This window comes from Helobdella robusta (assembly GCF_000326865.2).
Source record: "Helobdella robusta unplaced genomic scaffold HELROscaffold_116, whole genome shotgun sequence".
NCBI lineage: Eukaryota > Metazoa > Annelida > Clitellata > Rhynchobdellida > Glossiphoniidae > Helobdella > Helobdella robusta.
Genome location: NW_008703643.1, coordinates 47,001 through 56,189, shown reverse-complemented (window position 1 = coordinate 56,189; position 9,189 = coordinate 47,001).

Below are 9,189 nucleotides of genomic sequence, written 5' to 3'. Positions count from 1 at the left end.
AAATTTCAAAGGTGTGATTGAAACCAGGTGTGGCTACAATGAAATTTTTTCAATCTCAGAATTTCAAGGAATTCTTGATGTGATTATTCACGCCAGAGTACCCACCTATCTCATCAGCATCACGATTCTATAAGAGAATTTGCAGCTACGTCTGTATTGAACAACGTTCCAATCGCCCGTTGATGTTAAATAACAATATGTGTTAGATTAATTCATTCTAAAATGAACATAACCGAATACAAAAGTGAGTGAGTGAGTGAGTGAGTGAGTGAGCGAGTGAGTGAGCGAGTGAGTGAGCGAGCGAGCGAGTGAGTGAGTGAGTGAGTGAGTGAGTGAGTGAATACAAAATTTTAAGAGTCGCCATGCTTTATTTTTTAAAATTTATTTACGTTCGGACTATGAATTATCTTAATTATGTTATGTTTAATTGTGTTACTTAATATTATTTTATATATCAATTATGTAATAATGAAGTTGATTCAAAATGACAAAACTAAAAAACAACTTTTAAAATTATCCACCTAACTTCATGAAAATTGAAGAAAAAATTTGTCTAAAAAAATTTGTTACAACATATACTTCTTTGTTGCTCATTTAATTGATGTCTGTGAAGAACTCGCACAGAACATGATTAACAATCCAGAACGAACACGAATTTAATGTAAGAAGCTTTTATAAGGAATCATGAAAGTTGAAAAAATTTATTATGTTGTTTTGAAGATGCCAACCTGATAGTGTTGGGAGTTTTGTTATTGTCTAAAAATGAATTTCAATAAAATTGAAAAGATTTTGGAAGAAGTTTTGAGTTTGAAAAAAAATTTCAAAGAAAAGTTAATTCCTGAGAAAAAATCTGTTTGCTGTCAAGGTTTTCAAAAAAATTTCCTGATTTATTGACGCTAAATTCATAGAATAACGCAGCTATATTTTTAATAAAAATGAAAAAAAAATGAGAAAAAAAATTTGAAAATGTTTTTCACGTTTCAGTTTATAAACTCATACATTTACAAACAAATACCATCAAGAAAATTTGTTGCAAAATACAAGTGGCTTGAAAAATATCACTATTAAACATAACAACTAGCATTACAACTTGTTTGTTTAAAATTTTCTTAGCGAGCTTGTTAACTAAATTGAATTGAAACCATTAAAATATGTAACAGCAAGTTGGATAACAAATACTTTTCAAGCAAAAAATTTGGCGAAGTGGTGTATGAAGTCCAAATTAACGACTTTTTACGCAAATTTTATATAAAAAAAAACAACAAACCACATGATGAACCGATAAGAGCGCTATCAACTACATCATCAACGACAACTATATCAACAACATCATAAACAACTACAGCGTCAGTATCAGTATCAGTATCAAATTTTACAATCAACATATTCAACATTATAATTACAAAATAATGACACAAGTGCCAACAACAACATCAACATAAACCCGACAACGTCAACAACACTATCAACCAAACTAACATGACGACATTAATACAAAAACAACAACAACATCAACATAACAACAACAAAGTCAACATAACAGCAACAACATCAGCAACAAACAACAACAAACTCAACAACAGCAGCAGCAACAACAACAACAGCAACAATAATAACACCAACAACAGCAAATAACAACAACGCAGTCATCATCATATCAGCACCAACACTCAGACACGATGATAACTAACTCAATCGGAGACAGTTTGTATTGGATGACCCATTGATTCGATAACTCATTGATTGCCATTGTCGGAAAAACCAGGAAGTAATAAAAAATTTGCAAATATTTGGATAAGTGATTTAGGCTAAAGTAAATAAAATCAATTTTCACACTAGTATATATGAATATATGCAGTGGTGAATCAAGAAGTTGGGTCTTGGGAAGCCAGTGTAGTCTTTGTATTATAAGTCAGCAACAGTCATGGGTTCTACTGAAAAGTGGCGTTTTTGACTAAAAATGTTGTCAGCCAGAAATGTTTGACCTCCCGTCAAAATGTTGGCCTTCCCGCTCAACATTTAAATGTATTAAAACATTGCCCGAAATTTTCCATTAGGTTAACATTTGAAAATTTTTCAAAATTTAGGCTCTTATTCTTTGCTAAAAATGTCTATATCCACCACTACATGTATGTACCTTTTCATTATACAACATTAGCGTGCCATACCTTTCGGCATATGCATGTAAATTATCCAAACGAAAAGATTTGACCCAATGGATTCTATTGAAACTTGCCACATTTTTAGATAACTACAATGTAAGTTCTTGATACTATACATGTTCCTGATAGAGCCATCATAAAATGGTTTCATGTGTGTAGCAAAGGATACCAGTTTGTTATAGCAGTGGCTTGGCGGACCCGGAATCTCTCGAATACTGGGATGATTTCGGAAAGTGTAAAGTAGATTTTCTTCTAGCACGCCCATCCTGGACCATTCCCTTCCTGATAGCATGCCAATGAAAAGTAAGGCATTGTTGTAAATACCTGAATGGATGAATAAGCAAATGAGTTGATGAATAAATAGAAGGGGTGGGTGAGTGGGTGTGCTAGAGCCAGAGTGAAAAATTACGAGGAAGGGAGTTTGTTCGGCACCCGCTGGCACTATCAAGTTTCATCTGTAAATGTCGGTTGTACATTTTTCAGTGTGGATTTTTATTGAAAATCATGAAAAATAATGCCCATGAAATTGAAAGTAAGATATATAACATTCATGGGATAAAATGAATTGTTTTTATATAAATTGAAACAATGAATGATCGAACGAACGAACAAACGAACAAACGAATGAAAAAATGAATGAATGAATGAATGAACAAACAAACGAACGAACCAATGAGTAAATGAGAGAATGAGTGAGTGAGTGAGTGAGTGAGTGAGTGAGTGAGTGAGTGAGTGAGTGAGTGAGTGAGTGAGTGAGTGAGTGAGTGAGTGAGTGAGTGAGTGAGTGAGTGAGTGAGTGAGTGAGTGAGTGAGTGAGTGAGTGAGTGAGTGAGTGAGTGAGTGAGTGAGTGAGTGAGTGAGTGAGTGAGTGAGTGAGTGAGTGAGTGAGTGAGTGAGTGAGTGAGTGAGTGAGTGAGTGAGTGAGTGAGTGAATAAACGATGGATGGTCAGATAGATGGATTGCTGACTGAATAGATGAATTGCTATATGATTGGATAGTCGGATGTAAGGATAGATAGGTGAATGAATTGATTGTTGGATGAACAGATGAATGGAAAGATGGAAAGAAAAATGAAGGAATGGTTTCAAATATAACTGGCTGAATGTTTGAGACGACGAAAAGTTATGCTGGGAAATTACGAAAGTTTAAATTCATCAAACAAACCAAAGAAGAAGAATGATGGAGAATGAAGAATGAAACAATTTAGGATTGATGGTTGAGTGAGTGAGTGGATTGGTGAATGAGTGCAAAAGAGGGATAAATAAATTGATGGATAAATAAATGGAATGAAGGAATAATGGGTGATATATGCAAAAGAGCGTTTCAAGGCAATCCCCAATGAATAAGAACATGATTAATGAGCCACCCACCATCTGATAAGAACTTAACGGACCAAACGAAAATAAATGAATGAACAAATGAACAAACAAAAATTTTCAATAAAAAATTAAACAAAAGATCAAACAAACAAATAAACAAACAATCAAACAGACAAACAAAAAGAATACAAACAGACAAACAAACAAACGAATAGTCAAACAAACAAACACGTATTATAATTACAAAAAGCGTGAACATTAATTTGTTTTAATTCAACTTTAACATTTCACCTTAAACTCACTAGCAACTTTTTCCAAACGGAAAATGACTAGAAGTGTTTTAAAATGAAAAACCATTTTTCAATTATGACTTAATTTTTTTTAAGGAATTCACAAGAACAAAAAAATTAAATGAAAACAAAAAAACAGAAAACTGACTAGGGTTGTTGATACAGCGATAGGATGACGATGAAGAAGAAGAGGAAGAAGAAGAGAAGGAGGAAAAGGATAAAAATGAGAATGATGACGAAAAGGAAGAAGAATAGTTACAAGTCCCAATACGAATCAATATAGATTAATACGCACAGTAAACTTTTGTGCATACATGTTACTAACTCTCTCTCTCTCTCTCTCTCTCTATCTCTCTCTCTCTCTCTCTCTTTCTCTCTCTTTCTTTCTTTCTTCCTCTTTTTTTACACACACACATATATATATATAACATATGAAGTACATATGAAGTATACAAATTAAATCCACAATAATTTTTATAGCGGGTTCCAGGAGTTGACTTCAGAAATAGAAGTAGTAAATTTAAATAAGAACCTGTGTATAACTGTGTGTGTGTGTGAGAGTGTGTGTGTGTGTGTGTGAGTGTGTATGTGTGTGTCTGTAAACTTGAATTAGTATTTAAAATATACTATCAATATGTGTATGGGAGTATTTGAACTGTATATTATACAATAGTAACTCGTTATATGTAAATACAAACAATAGGTTTATGTATTATGCGGCATGTTTATGAATCCATGTATAATTTTCCATATATACACACGCTATGTTATGTTATAATGGTCTTAGTTGAATATTCCTAGGCACCCTTCTGTCCAATTCTTTTACGTCATCTTTGTTACGAGCGCATAAAGCTGAGTATATGTGTGCATGTTTGTTTGCGTGTATGTCTGTTTGTTTGCGTATATGTATGCGTGTGTGTATGAATGCGTGTGTGTGTGTATGAATGCGTGTGTGTGTGTATGAATGCGTGTGTGTGTGTAGATGTGTTTTTATGTATAACAGTGTGTGTGTATGACTGTATTTATAAATGTTTTCTCGTATGTTAAAACCAAAACATGATGAGTGACACTGAACCGTCAAACATCAAGTAACAAATGGATTAACACTTTGATTTCTCGTATGTATGTATAATCTTGTATATGTATGTATGTATATATAACTGTATATGTGTGTACACATGTATGTATGACGGCTGTATATATGTGTGTATGTAGGACAATAGTGTTTTTTTCAAACTCACAATAGAGAATCCGTATTTACGGGTGGTCTTCTTTATTTTCCACTCGGACAGATTAATGACCGCATACATGATGACATAAGTGACTCATGTATAAATAAGAAGCGCAATGTTGGAATGCGTTTGCTGCTAGAGGTTTCTCGGATCTGTTTGTTGCTACATTTATATCGCTTAATTAAAAACATTTTATTTATCTATTTGTTTGTTTATTTAGTTATTTATTTAGTTAGTTATCTATTTATTTTCTTAATAAAAATATTTTATTCATTTGAGAATTTTATTTGATATTGAATCGATAAACCTGCCAAATTTATATATGAAAATAAGTTTGTTTGTTGAATAGTTAAAAGCTATACTGGCGAGTCAGATACATGATATTGATACCTACCCAAATTAGGTTTCATGTTAACGAATACAAGATAGAATAAAAGAAACTTACAAGATACAAGATGAGATACAAGATACGATTTACAAGATACCCACCATAGATGTCATGTTGATGAATACAAGATAAGATACAAGATATCTACAAGATACAAAATAAGATACAAAATACCTACCTACCCACATTAGGTTTCATGCTAACGAATACAAGATAAAATAAAAGAAACTTACAAGATACAAGATGAGATACAAGATACCTATCTACCCACCTTAGATTTCATGTTGATGAATTTGATTTACGTTTAACATCTCGTTTATAACAATCCACATTTATTAATAGGGTTTATTAATGATTTTTTATTTTTATTTATTATTTCCATTAAATTTATTTTTTAAGGTACGAATTCTACCATTCCAAACACGCGAGTTGTGTACAAATATTCACGAACCAAATGTAATAAGATTTTGTAACATTAATAAAGATATATACACACATACACATACAGGCATACACACACATACACACACACACATTCATGATCAGACGCACACTCATCTTCACACACATGGATAAAGTATACATATATATACACACACACACATATATACACCCACATTCAATCACATACACACGCACTTACAAATACACACACACACATACATACATACAACATATGTTTTATCAGCAGCTACAAATGTTTCTTCAGTATGGTAATGTTGGAATAAATCTTAACATACAACCAAATCAGGAGTGGGAACAGAAGATGCAACGCATAGTACGATCGCTCCATGTGGCTTGCCGTCTTTGTGGTAATCCTCTTCGCTGCTATTCTCCATAGGCACTACCACAAACAGTGGCGATAGCTCACACACACACACACACACTCACACACACAAACACACACACATACACACACGCAGACATTTTTACACACATACTTATATATCTTCATATATATTTTCTTGATTGTTTGTTTATTGTTTCTACCCAAGGAGTGTTTGAATATTGATTAATTTAAGTTTGATCATTTTATTTCACTTTTATTGACAGTTAATTCTTTATTTACTAACAATATAAAAGGCATAGCTGTACATACCATACAGTTGGTTTCATGCATAATTAAGGTTCTATGTTAAATCATGACATATATAATCTCTATGTATAATTGTAAAACTTTAATTCAAATTTTAATTAACTTCTTTTTAACTAAAATATATCCGGGTTTATCTATTTTTTTTTTATCTTTTCATAAAGTCTTCCGTAAGAACAACAACGCTATCATGACTTTAACTAAACACATCTTTATTTGTTGAAGAAATTTTTTTGTAATTTCTGACAATGTAGGAGAATGAAATAGGTTGAAGAAGGGAGAGTTGACGATAAAGTCATCATTAAACTTGGTTATGGTCATTTTTCAAATTTTTGAAATTATCTCGATATATTGCTTGTTTATTTGCTTGAAAAATATTTTCAAAATCAACTACTACTGCTACTACTACTCTACTACTACTACTACTACTACTACTACTACTACTACTACTACTACTACTACTACTACTACTACTACTACTACTACTGCTACTACTACTACTACTACCACTACTACTATTACTACAAGTACTACTACTACTGCTGTTGCTACTGTTAGAAATACTGGTAATAGCAATAATAATAATATAATATTTTTACTAATTAGTTTAATAATAATAATAATATATTATTATTATTACTAATTTTATTTGAAATTCACAATGACGAAAAGAAAAAATGTAAATGGCCCAGGTACGAACAGAGGCGTTTGTTTGCTCATTAAACAGTGGCGAGAGATTTTTTTGTTGCGAAATGTGAATTTTAGTTTGAATAAAATTTCACGGCAAAAATCATCTTCTTGAGATTCTATTTTTGTCTTGCGGGCAGTATTTTTCAGGTTTTATGAATTTTTCTGAAAGTGATTTAAGGTCTTTGGTCATCTTAAGAGCTAACAGGCAGACAACGTCAAAAGCAATCACAATCACAATTTCGGATGTATATATAATTCATTAGTTCGATCGTTCGTTCATTCGTTCATTCATTCATTAATTCATTCATTCATTCGTTCGTTCGTTCGTTCATTCGTTCATTCATTCATTCATTCATTCACTGCAATGTTATAAATAACAAGATATATAATTGCATCCATATATACAAAAAACATTTGTTTCATCCTACGATGTATATACATTGATAGTAAAAAAACATGGATGCAGTAATCAAGAGTCATTTGAAATTATTGACGATTAAGATCATTAATGCTTCATGCGATTTCTCTGTTATATTTATTCATTAATTTTAATCTTTGTTTTATTTTTTAAAAATTTCATTCCAGTTAAAAGATGTTTACGTGTTTAAAATCTTGAAATGTTTTTTGTTCGTGTAACTTCATTCCCATGCGCCATCAGATGTGTCCATTTGTTTTAGTTGCGAATTAAACATCAATCTCGATTATGTAACTAAATAAATGTTCTTCATTTTTCAAACAAATCCTCTTTGCAAATCCTCTTTGCAAAAATACATTTTTTTAATTTTCAGTTTGATGAAGTTGCAATCACGAGATGCAGTTCTTGTTTGCATTAAAATACCCACACGAAGAACAAACATGAGAGCCAGTATGCTTTCAGATTAAAAACTATCAGACGAAACGTTTTAAAGTTTCAACAAAAATTTAATAAAGACACAGGTGAGCATTTGCCTCCGCACACACACGCGCGCAAGAATTTATTTTTCGAACAAATGATTGTCCATTAAGTTTTCATCAACATATGTATACTTATTCAGTTTTGAAATCACAAGTGCTTCATGCTTCGTATCACAAATTCCGTGTGCCCCATCATCCCACCACACACCATCCATGCAACGCCACGCGCGTCATTCAAATAGAATTGGGTTAAATGCGACTTCACAGCAGCAAGCAGCATTTGACAAAATTTAAAATCAGTTTGAAGTGTAACCACAATAATAGCAGTTTGGATAAGATAAGTGAAGATATATTTGGCTCATCTTAGCACGAAGATAAAAAAAACGAAAAAAAAACAACAAGATGATTGGCTAAACATTGCAGAGAAACTACACTTAACCAGAGGACATAGTGAGGATGATAATAGCCCAGGCTGGTCACACGCACCTCAATTTATACTTGCAGCTCTTTGCCATTGCAAAACGTTTATTTACGAGCGTCATTTATGTGCTTAAGAGGCAAGCAAGCATGCCGTACGCTTCTTTTATTTGTTGAACGTGATGCATGCTATGGGATGGTAGCCTGCTGTGGTAGATGTAGTAATAAAATGATTTAATGAAAATAATCGTCTGGCGATTGTATGATGCTTCTTGTTAAGATTGCCGCTCTGGCTGTTCTGGTTGACGTTTTTGTGGCTGTTGTGGTTGATACTGTTGCTGTGATTGAAGTCTTTTGTGGCTGTTGTGGTTGGTATTGTTGCTGTGATTGACGTTTTTGTGGCTGTTGTGGTTGGTATTGTTGTTGTGGTAAACGTTTTTGTGGCTGTTGTGGTTATTATTGTTGTTGTGATTGACGTTTTTGTGGCTGTTGTGGTTGGTATTGTTGTTGTGGTAAACGTTTTTGTGGCTGTTGTGGTTATTATTGTTGTTGTGATTGACGTTTTTGTGGCTGTTGTGGTTGGTATTGTTGTTGTAGTTAACGTTTTTGTGGCTGTTGTTGTGGTTTTCGTTGGTGTGTCTACAGTTTTTGTGGTAGGTATGGCTGCTAATTTTTTATGTGACTTTCGTTGTTGTCGCTGGAT